We start from the raw sequence: 20,743 nt of genomic DNA on the forward strand, positions 1-20,743 counted from the left end.
AAGTGACGGCCGGTTTGCGGGGAAACGTGGGCGGGGTCCAGACGGGGAGGCGGAGCAAGGGTCGAGCCGAGTGGTCCTGGTGGAGGGGCGGAGCGAACAACAGCGGGGCGTAACACCAGAAAATAAAAAGCTCAGTAAACCTAGTGTTAAACCTTTTTTACTTAAACTTTTTTTACTTAAATTTTTTATACTTATAACATTTTTATACTTATAACATTTTTATACTTATATCATTTTTATACTTAAGATTTTTATACTTATATACTTTATATACTTAAACTTTATATACTTATACTTTGTGTACTGATTCTATATACTTATTAATAAATAATATATTTATATCACTATTATTTTTAAAAGAGTTGCTGATTTTGTAATACTGCTGCAGCATTCTCCACATGCTAATCACTGCCCCACATCGAATTGGCACTTTGATCAGCCACGAATCACTTCACTACCCCCTGTTGAATGTTGCATCGTATGTTGTTAGATATTTCGTAGTAGTAAGTACTTCATTATTAGGCTGCACAATATTGGAAAAGATGTATTTCTACAATGAGTATTGCAGTATTTATTTAAATTGAAAATGCTTAAAACAAACCAATTTCTCACAAACACATCTATTCATGAGTGATTTAAACGGCAAGGATGAAAATGATTAGGATTACCTCTTATGATTAGCTCTTGCCAAAATAGGGCTTGTAAACTTTTGTGGTACTCAGAATTAACCCAAACAACTATGACTCTATAATCCTCTATAATCACTCTCACTCTGTCACACTTGAATCAAACTCCAGACCTCACATGTAATGAGCAAAGTTTTCTTCTTTATTCAGCAATGCAGCATAGTGTTCCAGCCACACTCGGGTACAATGCGCAATGCACCCCGCACCCAGAAATCAGCAGGTTAATATACTATAAGACGAATTCCTCTATATGGACTTCTAAGTCCTGATTGGTTACCAAACATCTGCAAACCAGGTTTCGAACATACAACAAACATAATACGCCACCTCTATTGGTCTACTTCAAGGATGTTCAACTTCCAATCCTCGTTAGGCCTAGGCCTCCTATGAGTCCCACACATAAGCCTGTCTATCCAGCCTAGGAAGGAGGGCAAAAACCCTAAACATTAGGGAAATTCCACTCCCAACCCAGCAAAAAGGTGCAACCCCCCCTTCGGTGTCCATGGCTGGCATGGCTCACAACGCTATCAGTAAGGGAAACCCCAACCCTATATTACCTAAATAAAGACTTCAGCGTAAACATATACAACCCTTATGGGTACATAACTTGCTTGTGTGTTCAAATGCTACCATACAACAAACTGCGTCTAGCATAGTACAGCAGCTACATTTCAAGGCCTCCTGCAGGTCCCCTTTCTCCCCCCGGCGATGTTCCCTTCAGCCCAGTTCTACAAGGTCTGTGGCCTGCAAAGCTGGTTCCGTGCAGGTGGCTGCGAGGCAAGGACACACGGCACCATCCCCAAAACAACAAAACCTGAGACACAAGAACAATCCCACAATGCCTCCCAACCCTGGCCTACCATCACTTTAAATTTCCCTTCCACACTTTGAAGTAATGTTAAACATATACTACATAATCCTGAAAAGGAGTGGTCACTAAAATTAAACAGCTCGCAGATCTTCACAATGCAAGAAATGCAAAGATGGAGAAAGCGAAGAACAGTTCACAGCCGGCTGGGCACATTGTCATCATCAAAGATTTTAAGCATGTTTATTTATATAGCACAATTCGGGCACAAGGCAATTCAAAGTGCTTTACAAAGACAAGGATACAATCAAATTAAAATGTCAAAATCACATTTCAAAGATAAGTAAAAGAAATAATAATGAAAATAAATAATTTTATTAATCAATTACAATGAACACATAATAATAAGAAAAAGCCAAAATAAATAAATAGCTAACTGAAAAGACGTCACATTTTAATGACAGAAAATGACTGGTGCTGCACTAGGAAACTCTGACCATGCAACAATTCATCTAATTCCAGCATACAGACAAAATCTGAAAACTGCTAAACCTGTTGTTACTAGAGTGAAACACTGAACATGTGGAGCAGTAGAGCAATTAAAATCATGCTTTGACTCAACAGACTGGAATGTTTTCAAAACTGCTACTAACAGCGTGGATGAATACACGGACACTGTAACATGGCACATAAGCTTCTGTGAGGACTCTCGCATTCCCAAAAAGTCTGTTGTCAGCTATAATAACGACGAACCATGGTTTACAACTGAACTCAGGCAGCTTCCTAAAACAAAAGATGAAGCTTACAGGAGTGGTGACAAAAACCTGTTCAAATTCTACTGCGGGTTTGAAAAGCCACATTCGCGCATCATACAGCCCTCACCTTTTCAATGGCCTTCTTCACACCTGGGTACCTTCACACCTCGCCCACACTATACCCAGCTCACCCCCCCCACGTCCAGCCACCTCCCCAGGAGAATCAACGACAGAGATGTAAACAAGATCTTCAGTAGCCAGAATACAAGGAAAGCTCCTGGTTCAGACTCTGTCTCCCCAGCCACTCTGAAGCACTGTGCAGATCAATAGTCACCTGTCTTCACAGATATTTTCAACCAGTCACTGAACCAGTCAGTGACTACAGACTGGTGGCTCTCACATCGGTGGTAATGAAGGCTTTTGAGAGACTTGTGCTGTCATACCTTAAAACCATCACAGACCTATCGCTTGACCCCAGGCTACAGTCTGCCTACAGAACCAACAGACCTGTGGACGATGCAGTTAACACTGGACTCCATTTCTTACTCCGACACTTGGAGTGCCCTGAGACATATGTTAGGATTCTGTTTGTGGACTTTAGCTTTGCATTTAATACTATTCTATTGGAGCTAATGCGGACTGAACTCTCACAACTGTCTGTGCCTGATCCAAAATAACATATTATAACCACGATGGCCCAGTTTTACGCTACAATCATTGAGTCCATCGTCACCTCCTCCATCACAGCCTGGTTTGGATCAGCCACTGAACGAGACAAGGCCAGACTGCAACACATCATCCACTCAGCAGAGCGAATAATCGGCAGTAACCTGCTTACCCTCCAGACACTTTACATCACCAGAACCAGGAAACGGGCATACAAAATCTTTGAGGACCCATCTCACCCTGCTCACCACATCTTTCAAGCCTTACCCTCCATGAGAAGACTCATGGCAATCAGAACCAAGACCACAAGACACGCCAAGAGCTTCTCCCCTCAGGTAGTCTCTCTCATTAACCAAACCAGTCTCTGAATGGACGTTCAATTAATCGTCAGCTGCAGTGAAATATCCACCAGCATAACCAGTGAACAACTGATAAACTTCCTCTATGATTATATTCTGCACTCTTGCACATTATGCACACATACTGCAAATTCTGTATACATATTGCACTCTTGCACATATAGTTGACTTGGCTGCTACTTAATAACGGCACCATTTAAGAGCCCTTTAAATTATTATACCATTTATATAGTTTATATTCATACTACAATGATTACTATGTACACACACATATATAAATATCATAATACCATCATTACTACCATTAATAAACTTAATTATCATATAATTATCATATTACCCAATTGCCAGTCTATTGTTTATTACCTTTCTGCATATGTCTTTGCTAAATGTGGGTAACTCTCGCCAGTGTGGGGAAGCAATAAAAAAGGCCAACAGAATGTTGGGTTATATCTCTAGGTGTGTGGAGTTTAAGTCAAGGGAGGTGATGATACACTTATATAATTCCTTGGTAAGACACCACCTAGAATACTGTGTGCAGGTTTGGTCACCATACCTCAAGAAGGACATTGCTGCCTTAGAAAAGGTGCAACGAAGAGCTACGAGAATGATTCCTGGTCTTAGAGGAATGTCTTATGAGGAGAGGTTAGCGGAACTGAATCTGTTTAGCCTTGAGCAAAGGAGACTAAGGGGGGATATGATTCAGGTCTATAAGATTCTAACGGGTCTGGATGCTCTTCAGCCAAATGACTATTTCAATATTAGTCTAAATACTAGAACTCGTGGCCATAAGTGGAAATTAGCGGGAGAAAAATTTGAGGAAGCACTTCTTTACACAGCGTGTAGTTAGAGTATGGAATAGTCTTCCTGCTAGTGTAGCGGAAGCTAAAACCCTGGGTTCCTTTAAATCAGAGCTAGATAAGATTTTAACAACTCTGAGCTATTAGTTAAGTTCTCGCCAAACGAGCTTGATGGGCCGAATGGCCTCCTCTCGTTTGTAAATTTCTTATGTTCTTATGTTCTTTGTAATGTCATGTAAAAGCACCACCCAGGCAAATTCCTTGTATGGAAACATATCTGGATTCCGATTCTACATCCTTCATCAGTACTAGAAAACTTCCATCCAGCGTTGCATTTCACTTTGACGCTGTCGCTTTTGAAACACTTTTCTGTGATCTAGCTCTTGTTTTGGTCACCGACTATCATCCAACAAAAGGTTCATTTCAGCTCTCCTAATCTGACATAAACCACACTCACAAACACTTTTGGGTTACTGTGTCACCGGGAAGGGATGGACTCCAGTCGGGATGGGTTTCCAGCATTTCCTATCCTGGCTGTTCTCTTTAGGGACAAACACAGGAATGGAGTCTAGTGATCACACCGGAACTTGACTTACCTGAACGGAGATGTATGGAGCAGACTCTCATATGCGCAGGGATGCTCTGGAATGCAAGGTCTTTACTACCCACCGCTATAAGCTACGCCATCCGACGCCATTTCTTCAACTCTTCCACTTTTGCTCTTGTCTTTTCCAATCCAGAAAAGAGAAGAAACGTATACCGGTCCTGAAGACCGAAGAGAGACCCGAGTCGATATGGGGCTGCCGCTTAGCGGGTCGCCGTTAGCCGGGCCTCCGTGACGCCCCCGCGCAGAGTAGAATGCCCAGGGGCGTCGCAGTCACCGGCGTCCTCCCTGTCCTCTCAAAAAACAGCAATCATTTAAACAAACATGAGGGAAAATTCAAAAGGCAAAGATGAAGTCATGCCTTACCTCAGCACAGCTGCCCACCGCACAAACGACAGCGTGTCACCTTACTTTAAAAAAAAAGAAAAAAGGCGGGAAATTGGGGCCGCGCACGGACAGGGCCCCTCCCTCACACCACATGCGGCTAATTAGTTGGCCATCCAGAGGCACTCAGTCTATTAGTCACCCATTCAGTCAGTCAGTTCTGCCTTTCAACAACAGGGGGCAGTAGAGGTGCACCGTTCCCGGAAGCACTGCAATACCGGGTCGATGCCTGGAGCAGATGGGGCAAGCCCCACTTCCGGCTCCCTGTTCCAAAAATCCGTTTAATATGTGGTCCCCTCCATGGGGGACGTATCAAAATAACCTTTTCATACCAAAACAAAATGTAAATCAGCTCAAATACATGAATAATAAATATTATGCTTGTACTACTTACATTAACACATAATCACAATCTATAAGGCTGAAACATTCCCACACTATGCAAATCATGCCAACACAGTACAATAAGACTTTCAAAGATAATATTACCCACACACTCACAGAGTGAAACTCTCCGACACAAGAAAAAAAACATAACTGATAACATCGGGCTGATATGGTAATAATTAAAATGTTAACAACTAAAATGATTTTTAACGATTAAAAAACGTCTGTGAGCCCACCAATAAGCGCACAAAACGAACTCTATTAGAATCAATGATCCTTAATGTTACCTGTAAGCTACAGTTGGTTGAAGGCTCATTATCATTACCCCAGTTCCCAATAGCGTAATTCGCGTTTTCTTTTAAAGCAACATTTCATAGCAAACTACTTAAATAAACAGGTCATTGAAAGATCAGAATTTAAGCCTTACCGTTTTATCCCAGGACTCTTCCAAAACTTCTGGCTGTGGCCCTGCACAAGGCAGCATGGGTCACGTGTTCCACAGCAACAATAACACTGGGCTGCCCGCAGACGTGCCTGTCTGAAAATCGGCGTAGTGCACTCGGATATCGGCCGATGCGGATACATTAAAAAATGCTAAATATCGGCCCGATATATCGGTCGACCTCTAGTTGATAGACTTGTATTCTTAGCTAAAAACCTTTAGTTAGCAAAGCAAATAAAAAAATATATATTTAAGTTATGTTATGAACCAATCAGGGGGGTTGGTGTTGCAAAGCTGCTGTTTAAATGTGTTCAGCTTTTCTGTTTACAGGAATATGTTCTCTAATCTGTTTAGAAGATTTAATACAAAATATCTAAAAATTTTATTTCATTTTGTTTATTTCATATATTTAGCCATGATTATGATGACCAACACCAACACTGTTTTACTTTGGCACTTTGGCTAAGAAAAGTTGACTTAAAAGATTGTGAACCAAAATGCTTATAAGTTGTTTTATAAAAAATATATTTATTTTAAGTTATATTGTTGTAAATCAATCAGGGGGGTTGGTGTAAAGCTGCTGTTTTATTTAAAAATGTGTTCTGCTTTTGTGTTTACAGAAATGTTCGAATTTTGGAATAAAATATTAAGTAACCTTTTTGTCACTTGTAATGAAGCTTGCTTATTAGTGAAATTATTAATATGTAATTATTGGTAATTATTGACTTTAGCCTGGATTGATGGCTCTCAATATCGCAATATATATCGTTTGGAAAAAAATATCGCAATGTAATTTTTTTCCAATATCGTGCAGCCCTACTCTGCACAAGGGTCGGGCTAAAACGGCATCATACACCTTCCCAAAACACATAAAATCAGTAAGCTTGGGAATGAAATAGGTTAATCGCACAATAAACAGCACAACAGATCAAATAAAATGCTAATAAATGTTAATAATGTTAATATTGATGAATAAGTGCTACAGTGATCAACCAAAACAGTGCTCAATAAAATCTTTACGTGCCATTAAATAAAATCCATACCAAATAAAACACACACACAGAAAAACAAAGCACACTTACCTAAAACCCGAAGTGTCCTCTGTGTGCTTCAGGAAAGTGCATCACGTGAACCCTGTAGGATGGAGTGTCACCACCTAGACGTACCGGGGCAGCTTTCGCCTAGGATCAAGGCAGTTGGATGGATGTCAACTTACCTCTGGGGGTAGGTCGTTTAGATAGATGGCTGCTTCCTTCTGGGGGCTGGGGGTTTGGGTGAATGTCAGCTTACTTCTGTGATCAGGGTCTTTGGGTGGAAGTGAGCTTACCTCTGGGGTCAGGGGGTTGAGTTGAAAGCAGCTTGCCTCTGGGGTTGGAACATTTGGGTGGATGTGATCTTACATGAGGGGCCTGCATTTTTGGGTGGACAGCAGTTTGCCTCTGAGATCGTCTGCAGCCGCCCCCCAACTTTCACAGCCAGGACCCCCTCCCTTCCCTAAGGTAGAATAATTCAGACATCCCAACCTGCAAAAACTCAGTTCAGTGAGGTGCCCCCAACCGCCCGACAAGGAGTGAGATGTAACTCCAACAAACTTGATTTCACAGTTTAATTTCTTCATTAATTTCCTCTAGTCAGCGCACTAAATTACGAAGGTCAATATTATGTATTATTTTGACAATAATATAAGTAGATTATTTTACCATTTATGCAAATTCCTTAATTATATTCCATTGCTACGTTACAAAAGTCTTCAAGGAGTCTTTCATGACAGCATTGGCAACTAACCAAGTGTCTAACTAGTGTAGACCTGAATAATACAGCACATGAAATGACACTTGTTAAACTCACCTCAACATGCATTTTACAGTCGTTTAAACCGTCATGAGCAATGCTGAAATCACTGTTGCTAACAGTACAGCACGCAACACTGTCATTATTTTCATCCTTATTAAACATGGATACACTTTCTGAAGTGAAATGCGTTTTATACTTCCGTTTTTTGGGGCACTCTCCGTCTGTCATGATGCTCCACTGAACCGATAACTTCGGTCCTCGAGAAGTTAAATAGAAGCCCGCCCACATTGAAATCTGATTGGCTTATTTTGCTAAGTAAACCAATCAGGATGCTGTCTGTCTAGCACGGGCTACAGTCACACACGCAGGGATCAACACATATATGCAGGTTCTCTCTTTCTCTCTCTCTCTCGCTAATTCCGTCGTACGCGCGCGTCTCTCCAGTGCGCGATGCACACACTACTGTCTCGCATGCATGCTCTTGTTTACTTCCTCTTCTTTCCGGGATATTTTATTCAATTTGCGGGTATCAGGGAGTCGCTGTCAATATATGGGAGACTCCCGGAACTTCCGGGAGAGTCGGGATGTCTGGATAACTGCTTATTTGTACTATAATGATAGCTGTTAATTTTCAGGGAGCTATGATGATATTCGAAATTGTGCAGGGTTATATAAGTACTGTGAAGCTGTCGTTATCCAGTTAAATGTTTAAAAATATGTATTATTTTATCATATTTTATGTATACTTTAAGCTTATTCACAGGTCTCTCCTGCATTCATCTTACCGTCCGTCCATGCCTACTTCAATGTAAAATCAGACAGATTGCTTAACTTGCAGCTGTCCAATTACGCGTACATATTTTATTGCTGCAGATAATTATTAAATTAAGGTAGGTAATACAACGCTGAAGGTTAGATGTATAGTACGATTACATATGTACAACATGTGGTCATTTCAGTCAGACAAACGTTTAAAATGGAAAACCAGCTTTCCGTTTTTACCGGCAATTTCCATAGCACGTCTTAGTCGAAGTACTACACTGCCATCTATTGGACAAGTCAGGTTACTGAATCGTGAAATGTGTCTGTACTAAAATGGATAATATCTTCAGTCATGTTTTCTTTTAGGACCACTACAAGAGGATTATCAGTATGAAGGTTTATCAATAAAAATAATTTATTAAACTAAATATTACAGGGCTCTCCCTGAAAATAAGACGCTCTTAGCTTCCAAAGGCAAGGACACATTCTAGTGATTTTCCAGGAGACTGGACCTAACTAACCTGGGGCCTTATTAAAAAAAACAATCAATCAATTCATGTTGAAGCTCACAAGGTGTGGAGAACAAGAAACACAAGTAAGGGAGAAAGGCAAGGTGCAAAGCATACACAAGCAGTGTAACGACATATCAGTTACAATGTATGATTAAAAATACATCATTTCTCACAGTATGAATAGTGGCCCGTTGCTCCTACTATAGCCTCACGCCTCCAGGGTCATGGGTTCAATCTGCACCCCTGCTGTAATAAACAGTGACATTATTACAGTAACATACTGTTTAAAATAGTACAATACTGTAGAAAAAACGCTTTCTGGGCAATATTTATGAGAACCTTGTCGATAAAATACTGTAATGTACTGTAATTCTGTACATGAACTGGAAAAAAATAAACTGTAGAATTTACTCAGATTGAATGATGTAACAATTTGCACTCACTTTTTTGGGTTGACTTTATACCAATTCTAAGAAACATTTTAAATAAATTAAGCTATAGTCTACCCACTGTCACAGTACTATCCTATAAGATTTACTCAAATCAATATTTCAATATTAATATTAATAAATTTTAATATTAACATTAATTAATATTTCAAATCAATATTTGTACTCACTCGTTTGGGTAAATTGGGATATTACTTTTTATGAGTAAAGTAAACCCAAGTTTAGCAAATAACATACCTAATGTATTTAAAGGGCCCTTTTCAGCATTCAACGCAAAGTGATACCAGGTTTGAAACAAGGGTCTTTGCCAGCATGGCCTGATACAGTTTTCTGTCCCTTTGGGAGTAAAGGTCTTTGCTCAAGAGCTCATTAATATGGCTATTCTGCCAAGACTGGGCTTTTCTGCAGCTGTGGTATATTTCACCCACCGTCATGAAGGAAACTCTCCCAAATACTGATCTTGCAAGATGTTCTCTGTTGAGATAAAAAAAAAATGGAATAGCTGTGATTGCTCATGTAATGCTTTTTGGGGTGATGTATTTGTTAATGTAAGGCCATTTTGATTACCCACACTTGGCCTTGTAGCCTTATATTTGCAGAAAAGAGCCTGAGCTGTATGTATATGTATATTTGCATAGCATGACATGGTACTGCCTTTGATGTAGTAGATTTTTAATTCACTGTTATGATGTTGAATAGGACAAGTGCATAAATCCCCAAATATATTGGCTACCACAGCTAAAACGGATCTTGGTGGGGTGTGTTGGTTCGTGCTCCATGGAGTGATCTTGGGTGGGTGGCTAAGATTGGATGTACATAGAATAAAAAACCTCAATGTCTTCTAACATCCCCACCATAAGAAAACACATTAAGTCCTGCTCATACTAATTCTGGTATCTAAACCATCAGCTTTTCAGGACTCTTTGGCAATTATACATCTCAAAACACACAAAGCCAACTGATACAGAGCAATCAGTTTAAACAACCAAAGGAATCCTGAAGTAAAACAAGCAATGATATGTGATGGAGACTAATATCTGTGGCATTCCATTCTCAACTGCAGTGGGATTCTAAATATTATGTAAACATGGATATCCAAAAAGTAAACCTAATTAAAATCGAAATATTAAATGAGCAGAATGATTAAATTTGTTGTTCTATCCCAATGTAGGAATTATTAGCTCAAATAAATTTTAATATTCTCCACCAATATGTTTGAATTAATTAAAGTTTAATGAATTATTATTTAATGCTGATTATTAATCAATTGTTATGCCGAATGGTCGGCTCCTCCAAACTCAATTGCGGCATCCCTGTGAGTCTGTTAATGTGAGACTTAAATGGGATTCACTAATTACCAGTATCGCTTAGTAACCTGGGTTAGAAGGCTCGTCCAGCGAGCTGCATCACCAGGTAATGTACACGATTGGTAGCGAAGCTTCCCTCACGGCCAATGAGAGAGAGTCTCGCGATGTTTCAGGCGAGTTTGAGGTTCAGAGCGTGTAGCAAGATCACACAGAGGCAGGAACTTAGTGTGAGTACTCAATGACGGAGGCTGAAGTTGTGTAAAAGACATGCATTTATTCCTAACTAACACTACAACTAACATAAGACAGACATTACACCTAACACAAACAACAAACACGAAATAACGGAATAAAACAAACGATGTAATTATGAAAATGCAATGACCGGATTTAAATGAGTAACCTTAAATGGGAAATACTGTTCTGCAAAGCAAGCATAGTTTGTGGAAACACGACCCTAAAGTCTTATAGCAGGTTAAACAGAACAGCTTAAGTTGTTAGAATGAAAGGAAGTTGGTTTACTTGGTTGAAGAGTGGGGGGTGGTCTTGGCAGTTGATGGCAGAGCTGCTGAGCTGATGGCACTCAGGAAGGTGCGGCGTTTGGAGCAGTGGAGTGGAGTCCCTTTAGATTCTCTCTCCTGGTGAAGCTTTGTCTTGGGTGCTGTTCTCTGTTCAGCTGGGCCTTCACCGGAGGGCTTCTTGTGGGCTTCTCTCCTCCTGGACTGATGTTCTCCTTCGGGCTGGCGGTTATTCTCTGCGCTGGCTGGCGGTTGTTCTGCTCGCCTTTGTTCTGAGGTGCCAGGATTTTATGCTGTAAAGTTCATGAATAGGAATGACCAGGAATTCGACTCCTGGCCCAATGGCTGGCCATCCATTTGGCGGGCTTTCGGAAGGGGGTCTGTATCAGTCCTTTTGAGATTTATGGCCCGACTGATTCTCCCTTTACTGATGATTTTCATTAAGCTGTTATAACTTTTGATACATCCACTTTTATGGTAATCACTGACCAGATTTGCAATCAGGGGTGATTAACAATCAGTTTGACACCAAACATGCCATACCAGCTTCACAGGTACATACCTCATACCCTCTGTATTAATTGATTAAACAATTAATTATTTTATCTATGTGACTGATTCACATCAGGATACAGGTGTTTTGGGTTGCACCTCAACAGATGTTACACTTTGTGCGGATATTACATCAAATATTCATATTACAAACAGCACATCTTATCCATAGATAGGCGTGGCCGTTAGTTTGTGGTAATATCAATATAAGTTGCACATCTGGAAACAACATATTTTGTTTGGTGTGGCTTATGCCAATTCATCTTCTCCAGAATGGATAAGATACACCTTAATTCAGTTCTTTTAACATAGCATGGTAGAAACAAAGAAACTTGGTGACTGTCCACCAAGATCAGATAAGGACCACAAAGGAATGTTGGAAGAGAAGGGGGGGGGTTTAACAAAGTTAGGACACATTGGTTACACTAATTTTCCAGATTCTTCTGGTATACCATGAGAACATATATACAATGGTAGCTATACCTATCTATTTATTTAAATTTATATGTGTTCAAGTACAAAGGGGTAAAATAGGTGATACTCCGTGAACATGGTTATAAGGGTGGCACACAAAACACTAAGATTGTCTAAGGACACATACAAACATAACGTATCTGTAGATTGAGACTAGTAGTCGTGAGTAAATCAATATACAGGGTATACAAAAGCCAAACTTAAATGAAATTTCCTTTAGGGTGTTTGTCTGTTGGGTGAGTGAGATGTAAGGCAGAGTGTATGTGGAGGGGGGTTGTGTGCCAAGTCAAGGGCAATAAAAGTTGGAGTACTGGCCTCCCTTGTTATCTGTGTGTATGTGTTCGTGTGTGTAACCCCCCTTTGGTGCCTCTCGTACCAGGCTCGGCCTTGTCTCAGGCCACCTGGAATTTAGGCCCTGTGATACGTGCATGTGTGATCCTACACCAAGTTGTGATTAAAAAGCAATGAGGCTGCCGCCCATTATATCTGCTCTAGGGAAATGCACTTCTGCGGCCACTAGGGGAGCTCTCACCTTCTCTCAGCCCTGCTAAATAATGTTGCATAGTCTAACAAGCTTTATAATCTGTGTCAATGAGCAGTGCCTTACCGGAAATGCTTTCCCTGGGAATTATTGTAAACATGTATCACGTATTATAGGAGAAATACTTGTAAATGAATTAGATTTATTAACTGGCTCCTGAAATTAGGAATTGTAAATGAACTGACCTTAATGAGTATTAATTAAATTAATTCAGAGACATTGCAGTTCATTCCACATGAAAAGTTACAACTTAAGCTAAATCCGCTTAAATCATTTAGAGCATAGTCATAGTGATCAATGAAACACCTATACACACACACACACACATATCCTTATGGGGACCGCTCATTCATTTCTATGGGAAAAATGCTAATGCTAACTTAACCCCTACTCAGCTCTAACCATAAGCATACAGTAAGTAGGCAACCAAAATACAAGAGTTTTTGCATTTTTAGTTTTTTCATTGCAGTCACGGATTTTTATAAAATAGAGTTTTCCCTTATAGGGACCAGGACCAGCTACACCTGTACTATTACACAGGCTACATGTGAAGAATGCGAGACAAAAAAGAAGAGCATTTAGACAGCCAGAGAATGTTAACTGCCAGTTTAATTATATTTATTACAGAGCTTATTGAATTGTTCAGTGAAATAAATCCATCCATCCATCATCCATCCATCTAGCAAACGGGCTGGTAGCCTCTCCTCAGCAGCATATGGCACAAGGTTGGTGCTCATCCTGGACGGGAGGCCAACTCAAATGTAATAGTGAATACTGAAAATAGGACAGTGGTGCGAACAGGAGAGATGATTATTTATTAATTTGTTTGTAATTTGATTAATTAATCACTTAATTCACGTTCCACAGCCACTTGTCCCATGTAGGGTTACAGGTCTCTGGAATATATACCTGAAAATAATGGGCGCAATGCAAGGAGGAACCCAGGAGGGGGTGGCAAACCCATCGCATGGCAGGGAATAACCCAGATGGGGACACCAGCCCTTTAGGAGTGCAGGGAATAAGCAGGGGGCGGTGCCAACCTATCACAGGGCAGGGAAAAAGCCAGGAGGGGGGTGCCAACCCATCACAGGGCAGAGAATCTCCCAGGAGGGGCGGCAGTCCATCACAAGGCATGGCAGTTCATTAGATCACAAAAACCTGCTTTGTCAGTTAGACTGCGAAAGGCATTCCTAAAACTCATTTAAAAATAATGAAAAATACTAGAGTAGCTGGTTGGATACAGAACAACAAATTAGGGTTATGAGCATCTCTCAGGGATCCACCCATCTATCTTCTAACCTCTCATCCTGGTGAGCGCTGTGGGGCCTGGAGCCTATCCCAAACAGGACAGGACACGGGGATGGAGTACATCCTGGACAGGATGCCAGTCATACAGAGGACACATAGACACTAATACAGCCAACTGGACCACATCTACCTCTTCTAAAACATCCATATAGTTTCCTGTCTGTTTCTGACAGCTTTCACCATTTTTCTTTTGCTCCAGTTCTTTGTACTTTTTGAGGTCACAGGTTTTAGTATCAGTACATTTGCAATCTAGAGGAATGTTACCCTCCAACTATGAATTATTGTTTGTGGTCAAAATCACCCCATTTGTGTTAATTTGCACAAATTATAGTATAAATCGATATATTCCAGATCAATTTTTAAAGTGATTTCAGGAAAGGCCTGAAATATCATTATCGACCATCATGTGACCCCAAAAGCCGTTGGAAAGCCAGTAAGAGGCCCATATGATGCTTAGAGCTGAAAAAAGGACAATATGCTGTTTTTGTTAAAAATATCACAGTGCAGTTGTTTTAAAAATAAATCAATGGCTTTGCACAAATTTTTTTATGTGTTTTGTCTAATAAAAACCTGAAGTATCTGAACTTGAACCAATACTGAGCAAAATATCACCACTTACTTTTATGAATGTACGCATTATCTGTGATGTAGAATAAAACACTATGGCTCAAGAAAACAGTCCATTTCTGTATTTTAACAAGATAAATGTTAAAGTAAGAAAAGATGACAAAATATTTCAAACTACATTTTAGAACAGCAAAATCAAATATACTGTATACTGATAAAATTGCAAAAATATAAACATCAGTATATCAAACAAATAACACCAAAATCCCAAAGATGAATGAACACTGAACAATAACTAATCACAAACACTGCAAATGCTCTGCACAAGTGTGACAGAATGCAAGAAATGTAGATGTATGTGGTTTGCTAACATAACATACAAGTAGCACAAAGTGTGGTCGTCTTGCATCTGGTGATCCTGTGCGGGGACGTCATTCACAGAAAGCGTACAAAAATGGATGCTGATTTGTAAGTTGGGGCTTTTCTCCTCTATATGTGGGGAACCCCTGTTCAAACAGATGCAATTAACAGGAAACTTCTTCTAACTTAAGGTGTGAACTGCTTCATCTGAGAAAACTAGACTTAGGAAACAGGGAGCATCAGCGACAAGTCAATGACTGACATCTCATACAGCCATATTGCAAACTAATACACACATAATGAGGATACAACATGAAATGGTCTGGGGGAGGGGGAAACATTTCCACATGTAGGGGGATAGAGGCATTTAATTATTTACAGAAAATTCCGTGTAGCCAGTGTAGGAACCTGAGGTCAGTTTAACACAGATCACTGTCCGTGGTGCTGAAATCTCTACTTGATCGGCTGGTGCTGAATGAATAGGACGGCTGGCCAACATATCTCACTGTGTGATTCCACTGACTGGTACCTTCTAATGCATGGGATTTTTAACAATGAGGAAAATAATTTAAAAAAAAGTTATTACAGGAAACAATATTTACATGCCTGTAGCTTTCATCTCTCACGACAGGAAACCCAAAAACTATTACTTTGTCAGGGATCCGGGGCGCGAGAACGAGGCATGGTGCACAGAAAGGGTGGACGATCCACTGGCGGCTCCAAGAACAAAAAGGGGTTTATTAAATAAAACAGAAAACACTACAAACACAGCAAAAACCAAAAGGACCACGAGGGGTCAAAAACTAAAGGGGATAAATAAAGACTAAATAACAAAAACCTAATACACGTTGAACACTGAAAATCTCAAAACCATCAAACAACGACAATCAACAACACACAATCACAATCAATGAACCACTGGGGAACTGAACAGAAGCAGGAACTAAAATACTAAGGGGTAACGAGACTAACACAGGACAGGTGAGGCTAATTAACAAAGACCAGGGAAACAGGGCACAGGTGAAACTAATAAACTCAAAAGGAACTGATAACAGGGAAACTAAGAACTAACCAAGGAAACAGAAACTAACACTGGGGAATTACAGAAAAGGTAAAGACACAAGCAGGGGCACAAGGAACAAAACCAAATACAACGTCACCAGATACAGGAACTAGAAAAACTCAAATGAAACACTAGGGAGCAAAATACAAAGACAGAGGAGGTGGGACTCAAACACAGGACAGAAGGGTACACACAACTGGATGCTCAACACAAGACAGGCAACAGGGGAGAACAAAGACTAACATAAAGAACAGGATGACCAGCGACACCTGCTGGTCAAACGGGGAAGGGACAGAGTGGGACAACAGGAGGGGCTGACCCTGACAGAAATACAGTAAAACCGGTCTAAGTCGACACTCGCGGGACCAGCTTAAAAGTGACGACTTAGAGAATTGACGAGATACACCTAAGTCGACACTTCGGCGACTTATGTCTATCTCGCCGTTTTGCCGACTAGTAAATATAACACCATACCTCTACTACACCGCACTATACACGCGAGACTTAAGCCCAGGGAGCGACTAGTGCGATAGGTGGGGATTCCCCGTTTCTACATCGCCGTGGTGACAAGCAGGCGGCGGGAATGCAGCGATTGGGGTGTCGACTTACAGGTAGGAAAATCCATTCATTTGTGTTGTTTGGGATTTAGGTGACGACTAAGGGAATTTGACGACTTACAAGCGGCGATTTACACAAGGAATTTTAAAGGAAACATCATTAGGAAAAATCGGGACTTTTGCTTGAGCGTCGACTTGTGCACATTGACGAGTTACAAGATGGCGACTTAGACCAGTTTTACTGTACATTCATGTTATATCAAGTATATCACATACTCATTTAAAATCACAAAACACACCTGATTTAATCTCTATATTTTAATTATTTCAATAGTATTGCTTAATTACAGCAGTTAAACATTATCTGTATTACAATGGTACAGAAAAGTTGGGCTTTGGTTTCCTGAGAGAACTATGGCCTTGCCAGGATAGATGTCCTGTATGATTTGCGTTCTCTTTCATGCAATTATAGACACGTTTGTATTCATCTTCCTGGAGACCATCCATTCATTTCTGTGGTCAAAACACTTTTTTTAGATTTTTGATTGCAGTCACAGATTTTTTTAAAATTGAGTTTCCCTTTGGGGGACTGAAAAAGCTGGTCTCCACATCGTCAAAATTTCAGGTTTTATTGCATTGTGGGGACATTTGGTCCCCAAAATTTAATATATACATAATGCGCGCGCACACACACACACAAGTTGGTCTTCTTATCTAAATGGGGACTGTCCATTCATTTCTATGGGAAAAACCCTAATCCCAGTCACGACACCCTTAATCCCTACCCACCCCTAACCTTAACCATAAGTAACCAACCCAGATACAAGACTTTTGGCATTTTTACTTTTTTGATTGCATTCACAGATTTTTATAAAACTGACATTATCCAAATGGGGACCTCAAAAGATGTCCCCAAAAGTAGGGAAATTTCAGGTTTTACTACACTTTGGGGACAGTTTGGTCCTCAAATGTGATCAATGCAAATCCACACACACACACACACACACGTTTGTATTCATTTCTTTGTTTGGACTCTCTATTCGGTTCTACGTGGAAAAACCCGAATCCCAACAATAACAACCTTTACCCCTCCAGCCTAACCTCAACCATAAGTAACTAGAAAAGATACAAGACTTTTGCCCCCCTTACAGCGCCATCCACCTGGCATTTCCCAGCTGGAGGCAAGGCACCGGAGCAGGGCAGTAGTGGGCAAAGTGTCTGATCTCTCCGCAGCTGCCATGGCTTTGCGCGTATAAGGTGCACGCTCTGTCCCTCTCTGCAGACGGAGCCCCCACATGCGCAGGTGCAGGTTTGGCATGAAGTGGCTGGCGACCGGCGTGATGTTGCAGACAGGGACAGGATTGCCTCAGTCCGCTCAGCCTCTGCCAAGGCCTTGGCAAGCATGGCCGGCGTCTGCAGCTACATGTGTTGGCACAACCGTTCCGGGTACCGGTGCCCTCAGCGGGGAGGCTTCTGCTCACTCTACCTGGTGGATCCATCGGGTTGCCCCAGGAAGGCACGCTGCCCGACTCCCGGGGTGCACATCCCACGCACTGGTGCTCCTGGCTGCCACTGTAGGAAGTCGTTGGGTCGTTGTATAGGAAGTGGTTGTAGTCTTCCAGGGAGGTTAGTTAAGAATATAAGAGGGGGGAGACAAAAAGCCCTAAGTACTAATAAGTGGGCAGTGTAAAAGGCCTACCCTTTGCTGTCTGTATTTAAATGCTAGGAGCAGTAGAAACAAAATTCATGATTTGAGGCCTTCATTTCATCAGACTCATGATATTATAGGACTAACAGAAATGTGGTTGAGTGACAATGATGGAGAAGAATATAATATGGATGGTTACATGTTGTTCTGTAGGGACCAGATAAGCAAGAAGGGAGGTGGTGTTGCAGAATATGTAAAAGAAAATTTGCAGGCAAGGGAGCTCACAGATAATAATAAACCTAGAGAAGCTACAGCACCCTCCACAATTATTGGCAGCCCTTGTAAATATTTTTAAAAAGGGTTAGAAAAAAATCTACCTTTTACTAAAATAGCTTCATCTAACACCGAAAAAATTAGAAAAATCCAACCTTTCATTGAAATAAATTTTTTCGAAGAAAAAAAAATCCATCAAGAAATAATTATTTTTAACAAAAATACTTGAGCCACCCCTGCTTTTAATACTTTGTACAACCTCCCTTTGCCAGGATAACAGCACTGAGTCTTTTATAAGGTTGGAGAATACCAAGCCGGGCATCTGAGTCCATTCCTTTTTAGAGAACCTCTCCAGATCAGCACTCTACTCTTCAGCTCAGTCCATAAGTTTACAGTGGGGTTCAGGTCAGGTGACTGAGATGACCATGGCAGAAGCTTGCTTCTATAGTCAGCTAACTATTTTTGTGTTGATTTGGACATGTGCTTAGGATCGTGGTCCTGCTGGAAGATCCAGTGAAGGCCCAGTTTTAGCTTCTAGTGTCAGTATTGTGTATGAATAAAATACAAAAAAATATCCCTTTGTCCACTGTTGTTGTCCAATCTTGTTGCCCTTACCCTGTTTGTCCCTTTATCCCCTTTCCTGTGAATACTGTTACACTGCAACTCTAGACTGGAGATCATGACAGCATCTTACCTATAGTTTTAAAAGAGATGAGGGATATTATTTAACTTTGCTATTTCAGAAATCTGTATCTGTTGGTGTGTTACTAATATAACACCCATATTCAAAAAAGGGGATAGAAGTAATCCAACAAACTATAGGCACTTGGAAAAGTAATGGAAGCTATAATCCAAGCCAAAATGGTGGACTACTCTTGGTGTGTATGTTGTTGCTGCCATGTCCCACTCTCGCAAATGTTGGGAAGCAATTAAAAAGGCCAGTAGGATGTTGGGTTACATCTCTAGGTGTGTGGAGTTTAGGTCAAGGTAGGTGAAGCTTAAGATTGTACAATTCCTTGGTAAGACCCCACCTAGAATATTGTGTGCAGGTTTTTTCACCTTACCTTAAAAAGGACATTGCTGCCTTTGAAAGGGTTCAACGTAGGGCTACAAGAATGATTCCCGGTCTTAGTGAAATGTCTTATGAGGAGAGGTTAGCTGAGCTGAATCTGTTCAGCCTCGAGCAAAGGAGACTAAGGGGGGACATGATCCAGGTATGTAAGATTCTGATAGGTTTATTTTTTTTCCATTACTGCAATATGTCACTCATGATTATATAACAGAATAGATGAAACCCTGCCTACATCTAGCTTTCTCCCAGGGGATTCACTATCCCAGTGTAATTCAATACAGTCAGTATCTACTGAGATGCTTGATATATTTTCTTTTTCATTGCATTTTTGATGGACATAGAGGACAGTATTTGGCTGAGACAGTATTAGCAGTTTAAATACAGCTCCCCCTCATGACAGTGAAAAAGTCTGCAGGCCATTGCAGAGGTCTTGGATGATGTTCTCATCTATGGAGGTCTTTGGTGGCTGTCGTAACCAGTGTCTCTGCCTAGGCCAGTGGTGGGTCTCATATTGAGGTACAGAGAATGGGTCCTTCCGCCTTGCGGATTCCCTCTTTCCCTGAGCAACAGCTTCCCTCCAAGATGATGGGGGGAGTGCGGTGGACAGAACTGGGGCTTCTTCCCTGTCATGCATTTTCTGGACCACTGGCTGAGGCCGGACACACAGATGAAGTTGCATCCTCAATGTTAGGCCTCTGGAGACCAATTTCTTTAGCTGGCCTGTTGCACAGAAACATTTCTCTTTATTGTAAACTGTAAGATGATTACAGCAACTATTCTGCTGTTATTCAATCAGTGAGAATAATTAACATAGTACCGACCAATTTTTTAAACTTCAATTAACATCAGACTGTCTCAAACTCATGTTAAAAAAAGTTCTGAAATACATACGTTTATATACGGGCTGATGATAATGTTCCACTGCCCCAGCATCCACGTCTCCAGTACAGGTGCCAGCCTGGTTAGAGGGAGGTGATGTGGGTGGAGATTCGTCATCTCCCCAATCAATCACCTCATCCCACTTATTCCAGGCTGCCCAGTACTCATTATCTGTCCAGCTCACGGCTTTTTCCAATCGCCTAGTGCTGAGAGGAG

At 40.9% G+C, this 20,743-nt stretch overlaps 1 pseudogene; it reads right to left on the reverse strand.

Annotated features, from left to right (window-relative positions):
- Nucleotides 1–5,246: 5,246 nt before the first annotated feature.
- On the reverse strand, nt 5,247–5,493 carry LOC140582505 (U2 spliceosomal RNA; annotated as a pseudogene).
- Nucleotides 5,494–20,743: the final 15,250 nt, after the last annotated feature.

Source organism: Paramormyrops kingsleyae, chromosome 24, assembly GCF_048594095.1.
Source record: "Paramormyrops kingsleyae isolate MSU_618 chromosome 24, PKINGS_0.4, whole genome shotgun sequence".
Lineage (NCBI taxonomy): Eukaryota > Metazoa > Chordata > Actinopteri > Osteoglossiformes > Mormyridae > Paramormyrops > Paramormyrops kingsleyae.